The sequence below is a fragment of the Colobus angolensis genome, unplaced genomic scaffold (genome assembly GCF_000951035.1).
Source record: "Colobus angolensis palliatus isolate OR3802 unplaced genomic scaffold, Cang.pa_1.0 Scaffold331, whole genome shotgun sequence".
In the NCBI taxonomy this organism is placed as follows: Eukaryota; Metazoa; Chordata; class Mammalia; order Primates; family Cercopithecidae; genus Colobus; species Colobus angolensis.
This window is the reverse complement of record NW_012116611.1, coordinates 1699319-1708308: the sequence shown is the minus strand read 5'-3', so window position 1 is coordinate 1708308 and position 8990 is coordinate 1699319.

Below are 8990 nucleotides of genomic sequence, written 5' to 3'. Positions count from 1 at the left end.
CGGCACTCACTAGTGAGATGACCCCAGTACCTCAGTTGAAAATGCAGAAATCACCGGTCTTCTGTGTCCTTCGCGCTGGGAGTTGGAGACAGGAGCTGTTCCTATTCGGCCATCTTGCTCCGCCCCCCTCCACAGTGATATTTTATATGTTTTCTTCTAAAGTTTTTGTAGTTTTGGGTTTTAAATTCAAGTATTTAATCCATTTTGAGTTGATTTTGTATATGGTGAAAGGAAGTGGTCCAGTTTCAACTTACTGCATATGGCTTACCAGTTATATATTCACCATTTATCGAATAGGGGTCATTTCTCATTGGTTGTTATTGTCAACATTATCAGAGATCACATGTAGTTGTGCAGCTTTACTTTTGGATTTTCAAACCTGTTTCATTGGTCTATGTGTCTGTTTTTGTACAAGTACCATGGTATTTTGATTACTGTAGCATTGTAGCATATTTTGATGTCAGGTAGTGTCATGTCTCTGGCTTTACACTTTTTGTTTAGGATTGCCTTTGCTATTCAGATTCTTTTCTGGTTGCATATGAATTTTATAACCTTTTTCTGATTCTGTGAAAATTGTCATTGATAGTTTGATGATAATAGTATTGCATTTGTAAATTGCTTTGGGAAATATGTTCATTTTAATTATATTAATTCTTCCTATTCATGACCATGGAATGTTTATCCATTTGTTTGTGTCATCTGATGTCTTTCAGCAGTGTTTCATAATTCTCACTCTAGAGATCTTTCACCTCCCTGATTGTCTGTATTCTTAGATATTTTATACTTTTGGTGGTTGTTGTGAATGAGATTGCATTCTTGATTTGCATCTCAGCTTGAACATTATTTGTATATAGAAATGCTACTGATTATTATGCACTGATTTTGCATCCAGAAACTTTGCTGAAGATTTCTATCAAATCTAGGTGCTTTTTCTCCAAGAAATATGGGACTATGTAAAGAAACCAAACTTACGAATGATTGTGTACCTAAAAGTGATGGAGAGAATGGAACCAAGTTGAAAAACACACTTCAAGATATTATCCAGGAGAACTTCCCCAACCTAGCAAGACAGGTCAACATTCAAATTCAGGAAATACAGAGAGCACCACTAAGATACTCCATGAGAAGATTAATCCCAAGACACATAATCATCAGATTCTCCAAGGTTGAAATGAAGAAAAAAATGTTAAGGGCAGCCAGAGAGAAAGGTCAGGTCACCTACAAAGGGAAACCCATCAGACTAACAGCAGATTCTCTGCAGAAACCCTACATGCCAGAAGAGAGTGGAGGCCAATATTCAACATTCTTAAATAAAAGATTTTTCAATCAAGAATTTAATATCCAGCCAAACTAAGCTTCACAAGCAAAGGAGAAATAAAATGCTTTTTAGACAAGCAAATGCTAAGGGATTTTGTTACCACCAGGACTGCCTTGCAAGAGCTCCTGAAGAAAGCACTAAATATGGAAAGGAAAAACTGGTACCAGCCACTGCAAAAACACATCAAAATATGAAGACCAATGACACTATGAAGAAACTGCATCAACTAATGTACAAAATAACCAGCTAGCAACATGATGCTAAGATCAAATTCACACATAACAATATTAACCTTAAATGTAAATGGGCTGACTGTCCCAATTAAAAGACACAGGCTAGCAAATTAGATGAAGAGTCAAGACCTATTCGTGTGCTTTACTCAGGAGACCCATCTCACGTGCAAAGACACCCATAGGCTCAAAATAAAGGGATGGAGGAACATTCACTAAGCAAATGGAAAGCAAAAAAAGCAAGGGTTGCAATTCTAGTCTCTGATAAAACAGACTTTAAACCACCAAAGATCAAAGAAGACGAAGAAGGGCATTACATAATGGTAAAGGGATCAATGCAACAAGAAGATCTAACTATACTAAATATATATGCACCCAATACAGGAGCACCTGGATTCATAAAGCAAGTTCTTAGAGACCTACAGAGAGACTTACACTCCCAGGCAATAACAGTGGGAGACTTTAACACCCCACTGTCAATGTTAGACAGATAAGTGAGACAGAAAATTAATAAGGATATTCAGGACTTGAACTCAGCTTAGGATCAAGTGGACCTGATACACATCTACAGAACTCTTTACCCCAAAACAACAGAATATACATTCTTCTCAGTGCCACATGATACTTATTCTGAAATTGACCACATAATTGGAAGTAAAACACTCCTCAGCAAATGCAAAAGAAATGAAATAATAACAAAGTCTCTCAGACCACAGTGCAATTAAATTAGAAAGCAGGATTAAGAAACTCACTCAAAACCATACAACTACACGAAAGTTGAACAACCTGCTCCTGAACAGCTCCTGGGTAAATAACAAAATTAAAGCAGAAATCAAGAAATTATTTGAAGCCAAGGAGAGCAAAGAGACAACTTACCAGAATCTTTGGGTCACAGCTAAAGCCGTGTTAAGAGGGAAATTTATAGCACTAAATGCCCACATCAAAAAGCTGGAAAATCTCAATCGATACCCTAATACCACAATTCAAGAACTAGAGATGTAAGAGAAAACAAATAAAAAAGCTAGCAGAAGACAAGAAATAACTAAGATAAGAGCAGAACTGAAGGAGATAGAGACACAAAAAACCTTTCAAAATACCAATGAATATAGGAGCTGGTTTTTGAAAAAGTTAACAAAATGGATAGACCACTAGCTAGTCTAATAAAGAAGAAAAGAGAGAAGAATAAAATAGACACAATAAAAAATGGTAAAGGAGAAATCACCACTGATCCCACAGAAATACAAACTACCATCTGAGAATACTATAAACAACTCTCTACAAATAAACTAGAAAATCTAAAAGAAATGGATAAATTCCTGGACACATATACCCTCCCAAGACTAAAGCAGAAAGAAGTCGAATCCCTGAATAAACCAATAACAAATACTGAGATTGAGGCAGTAATTAAAAACCTACCAACTGAGAAAAGCATAGGACCAGATGGATTCACAGTCAAATTCTGCTAGAGGTACAAAGAGGAGCTGGTACCATTTCTTTAGAAACTATTCCAAACAATCAAAAAGGAGGGACTTCTCCCTAACTCATTCTATGAGGCCAGCATCATTCTGATACCAAAACCTGGCAGAGACACAATAACAACAAAAAAGAAAAATGTAGGCCAATATCCTTGATTAATATCGATACAAAAATCCTCAATAAAATAGTGGCAAACCGAATCCAGCAGCACAGCAAAAGGCTTATCCAACACAATCAAGTCAGCTTCATTCTTGGGGTGCAAGCCTGGGTCAACATACGCAAATCAATAAATGTAACCAATTACATAAACAGAATCAATGACTAAACCACATGATTATCTCAATAGATGCAGAAAAAATCTTTGATAAAATTCAACATCCTTCAAGTTAAACACTCTCAATGTACTAGGTATTGATGAAATATATCTCAAAATAATAAGAGCTATTTATGACAAACCCATTGCCAATATCATACTGAATGGGCAAAAGCTGGAAACATTCCCTTTGAAAACCAGAACAAGACAAGGATGTCCCCTTTCACCAGTCCTATTCAACATAGTATTGGAAGTTCTGGCCAGGGCAGTCCAGCAAGAGAAAGAAGTAAAGGGTATTTAAATAAGAAGAGAGGGAGTCAAATTGTGTCTGTTTTCAGATGACATAATTGTATCTTTGGAAAACCCCATCATCTTGGCCCCAAAACTCCTTAAGCTCATAAGCAACTTCAGCAAAGTCTCAAGTTACAAAATCAACGAGCAAACATCGCAAACATTCCTATACACCAACCATATACAGGCAGAGAGCCAAATCATGAATAAACTCCCATTCACAATTGCTACAAAAATAATAAAATACCTAGGAATACAGCTTACAAGGGATGTAAAGGACTTCTTCAAGGAGGACTACAAATCACTGCTCAAAGAAATAAGAGAGGACACAAACAAATGGAAAAACATTCCATGCTCATAAATAGGAGGAATCAATATCATGAAAATGGCCATACTGCCCAACGTAATTTATAGATTCAATGCACTTCTCATTAAACTACAATTGACTTTCTTTGCAGAATTAGAAAAAAACTACTTTGAATTTCATATGGAACCAAGAAAAGAGTCCATATAGCCAAGACAATCCTAAGTAAAAAGAACAAAAGTGGAGGCATCATGTTGCCTTACTTCAAACTATACTACAAGGCTAAAATAATCAAAACGGCATAGTACTGGTACCAAAACAGACATATCAACCAATAGAACAGAACAGAAACCTCAGAAATAACACCGCACATCTACAACCATCTGATCTTTGACAAACCTTACAAAAGCAAACAATGGGGAAAAGATTCCCTATTGAATAAATGATGCTGGGAAAACTGGCTAACCATGTGTAGAAAATGAAAAATTGGACCCCCTCCTTGCACTTATACAAAAATTAACTCAACATGGATTAAAGACTTAAATGTAAAGCCCCAAACCATAAAACTGTAGAAGAAAACCTAGACAATAACATTAAGGACATAGGCATGGACAAAGACTTAATGAAAAAAGTACCAAAAACAATGTCAACAAAAGATAAAATTGTCAAATGGCATATAATTAAACTAAAGATCTTCTGCACAGCAAATGAAAGTAGCATCAGTGTGAACAGGCAACCTACAGAATGGGAGAAAATTTTTACAATCTACCCATCTGACAAAGCTCTAATAACCAGAATATATAAGGAACTTAAACAAATTTATAAGAAAAAAACAACCCCATAAATAAGTGGTCAAGGGATATTAACAGACACTTCTCAAAAGAATACATTTATGCAACCAACAGATGTATGAAAAAAAACTCATCATCATTAATCATTAGAGAAATGCAAATCAAAACCACAATGAGAAACCATCTCACTCCAGTTAGAATGGTGATTATTAAAAAGTCAGGAAACAATAGATGCTGGTGAGGCTGTGGAGCCATAGCAATGCTTCTACACTGTTAGTGGGAATGTAAATTAGTTCAACCTCGTGCAAGACAGTGTGGTGATCCCTCAAGGATCTAGAACCAGAAATATCATTTGACACAGCAATCCCATTCTGGGCATGTACCCAAAGGATTATAAATTATTCTACTATAAATATGCATGCACACATTTGTTTATTGCAGCACTATTTGCAATAGCAAAGACATGGAACCAACCCAAATGCCCATCAATGATAGACTGGACAAAGAAAATGTGGTACATATACACCATAGAATACTATGCAGCCATAAAGAAGAACGGGCTCATGTCCTTTGCAGAAACATGGATGAAGCTGGAAACCATCATCCTCAGCAAACTAACACAGGAACCAAACACAGCATGTTCTCACTTATAAGTGAGAGTTGAACATTGAGAACACACGGACATAGGGAAGGAAAAAACACACAATGGGATCTTTTGTGGAGTGGTGGGCAAATAGAGGGAGAGCATTTGGTCAAATACCTAATGCATGCAGGACTCAAAACCTAGATGACAGGTTGATAGGTGCAGTAAGCTATCATGGCACATGTAACAAGTTAGCACATTCTGCACATATATCACAGAACTTAAAGTAAAATTTTAAAAAAATCTAGAAGCTTTGGGGCAGTTCTGTCAGTTTTTGCTTTATGTATTTTGATGGTCTGTCACTAGATGCATGCATGCTTATACTTGTTATATATTCTTGCTGTATTTTACTATTCATTAATACATAATATTCTTCTTCATCTCTTGGAAACTTTTTGAATTAATAATTATTTTTCTTTGATATTAATATAGCTATCTCTCCTCTCTTTGGTTACTGCTTCCATGGAATATCTTTTTTCACTTTTTCTCTTTCAATTTCTAAGTGCTTTTAGATCTAAAATCAGACTTTTCTTGAAAGCATGTAGTTGGATCATTTGCTTTTATTCCTTCTGCTAATCTTTGTGTTTTGATTGGACAGTTTAATCCATTTACATTTAAAGGGATTACTGATAATGGAGGACTTACTTCTGCCCTTTTTCCATATGTTTTCTATGTACCTTTTGCCTTCCCCCCCTCATTTCCTGCAATGTTGTCTTCCTTCCCTTTCCTTTTCTCTTCTCTTTCTGGAACTCCCATAGTGTATATGTTAGCTTGATTCATTGTTCTAAAGGTGCCTTAGGCTCAATTCACTTTTCCTTAGTATTTTTGTCTCTCAGACTCAATAATTTTCATTGCTCTAACTTTGTGCATATTTATTCTTCTGCATGTTCAAATCTGTCTTTGAATCTCTCTAGTGAATTTTTCAAAGTTCAAAAGTTATTGTATTTTTTAGTTCTAAAATTTCTTTTTGGTTTCTTTTTAGATTTTCCATCTCTTTATTGATATTTCCATTTTGTTCATATATCATTTTCTTGACTTTCTCTACATTTTTGTTTAGTTCTTCAAGCACCTTTAAGACTGTTGTTTTAAACTCTTTGTCTATGTTCTTACTCATAAGTGGGAGTTGAACAATGAGAACACATGGACACAGGGAGGAAAACATCACACACTGGGACCTGTCGGGGGTGGGGTGCTAGGGGAGGGGTAGGGAAGATCTTTTATCAAGTTTTTTCAGAGGCTGTTCATGTTGATTTTTTCCCTTTGAATGGGCCATAATTCCCTGTTTCTTTGTGTGCATTATAAGTTTTGCTTGATAAATGGACACTTGAGTCTAATAATATTGCAACTCTGGAAATCAGATTCTTTCTCCTCTCCAGGGTATACTGCTTTTTGAAATTTAATTATTGTTTTTATTTCTTCTATTTTATTCTCTCTTTTTAGGCTGTCTCTGTGTCAAGGATCATCCTGAAGTGTAACCTTAATAGTCATCTCATGAATTTTTTTATGAGTCTGGGCATGTGTGGTCATTTTCTAGTTTTCCCTGTATATGCAGTTTCATATAGTTTGGATATTTGTCCCTGCCTGAATCTCAAGTTGAAATGTGATCACCAATGTTGCAGATGGTTCCTGGGGAAGGTGCTTGGGTCATGGAGGTGGGTCCTTCATGGCTTGGTGCTGTCCTCACAGAAGTGAGTGACTGTTCATGAGATCTAGCTATTTAAAAGTATGTGGTACCTCCCCTCCCCTGCTTTCACTATTTGATGTGCCTGCTCCTGATTTGCTCTCTGCCGTGAGTAAAAGCTCCCTGAAGCCTCCCAAGAAGTTGAACAGATTCTCGGGCTATGCTTCCTATATAGCCTGCAGAACCATGAACCAATTAATCCTCTTTTCTTTATGACTTGCCCAGACTCAGGTATTTCTTTATAGCAATGCTGTAATGGACTAAACACATAGTTGCTGTCAGATATTCTAGCCTTTAATGACTACCTCCCAAAAGAAGAAGAACAGAAAAGCAAATTAAATAAAAAGAGCACTGGTCCTTAAATACTCTGAAAGTTACTTTAGCAGGAGGCAGAGGGGCTTGCAAATAAGGGTTGAGGTACACCAAAAATGGCCACCAACCTCTTTGTCTGTACCTCTGTGATCAGAAGGATCAATCAGCAACCAAAGTACAGATCCCTCAATATTTGGAGGATGGGGTCCTTTTTGTCAGCCTGAAAGCAATGTATAGATTGATCCAGGAACATGTGTACACGTGGGCCTATGGATGGGGAATGAGTAGCTGCTACTTTTCTAAGAAGTACAATTGTCCAAAATTAACCACAATTTACTGTCCAAGTCTTACTCTAGAAGCTTTCAATAAACTCTGGCATTACAAAATAGTTACACCAGACAGATTCTGTCAGTGCAATTGTTGTATAGGTGAAGAGACAGATTTCTGTTGCTTCTTATTCTGCCATTTTCCCAGAATCCTCTCTGGTCTTAGTTTGCAAAAGATGTTTTTATTGAGTGTAGAATTCTAGATAGATAGCCTTTTTCAAATTTTAGTGCTTTAAAGTTATTGTTACACTTTTTTCTAATTTATTTATTTTTTTCAAGGAAGTGTTGGAATCAGTATCTTTCTTCCTCTGTATATAACATGTCGTTTTTCCTCTGGCTATTTGAAATTTTTTTTCTTGAATATGGTTTTCAGTAATTTTATTAAGATATGATCTGGTCGTTTTTTAAATGTTTTGTGCTTCGGATTTGTTTAACATCTTGGATCCAGAGAATTCTAGTTTTCCTTAAAATTGGAATAATACTGATCATTATTATTGAAATATTTTTCTGTCTTTATTCCCAGATATTCTAATTTCATGTATAAGAGACTGCTTGAAATTGTTCAACTTGAAGTTGTCCTGCTTGAAATTGTTCTAGCATTCAATCATGCTTTAATACTTCCCAAAATAAGTATTCTTTCTCTGAGTGCTTCAATGAAGGTTGTTTCTGCTGTTATTTCCTAATCATTTTTGTATTATTATTATACTTTAAGTTCTGGGATACATGTGCAGAATGTGCAGGTTTGTTACATAGGTATATACGTGCCACGGTGGTTTGCTGCACCCATCAATCTGTCATCTACATTAGGTACTTCTCCTAATGATACCCCTCCCCTTGCACCCCAGCCCCGACAGGCCCTGGTGTGTGATGTTTCTCTCCCTGTGTCCATGTGTTCTCATTGTTCAACTCCCACTTATGAGTGAGAACATGCAGTGTTTGGTTTTCTGTTCTTGTGTTAGTTAGCTGAGGATGATGGTTTCCAGCTTCACCCATGTCCTGCAAAGGACATTAACTCATCCTTTTTTATGGCTGCATAGTATTCCATGGTGTATATGTGCCACATTTTCTTTATACAGTCTATCATTGATGGGTATTTGGGTTGTTTCTGAGTCTTCGCTATTGTGAACACTGCCACAATAAACATATGCTTGCATGTGTCTTTACAGTAGAACGATTTATAATCCTTTAGGTATATACCCAGTAATGGGATTCCTGGGTCCAATGGTATTTCTAGTTCTAGATCCTTGAGGAATCGCCACACTGTCTTCCACAACGGTTGAACTAATTTACAGTCCCACCAACAGT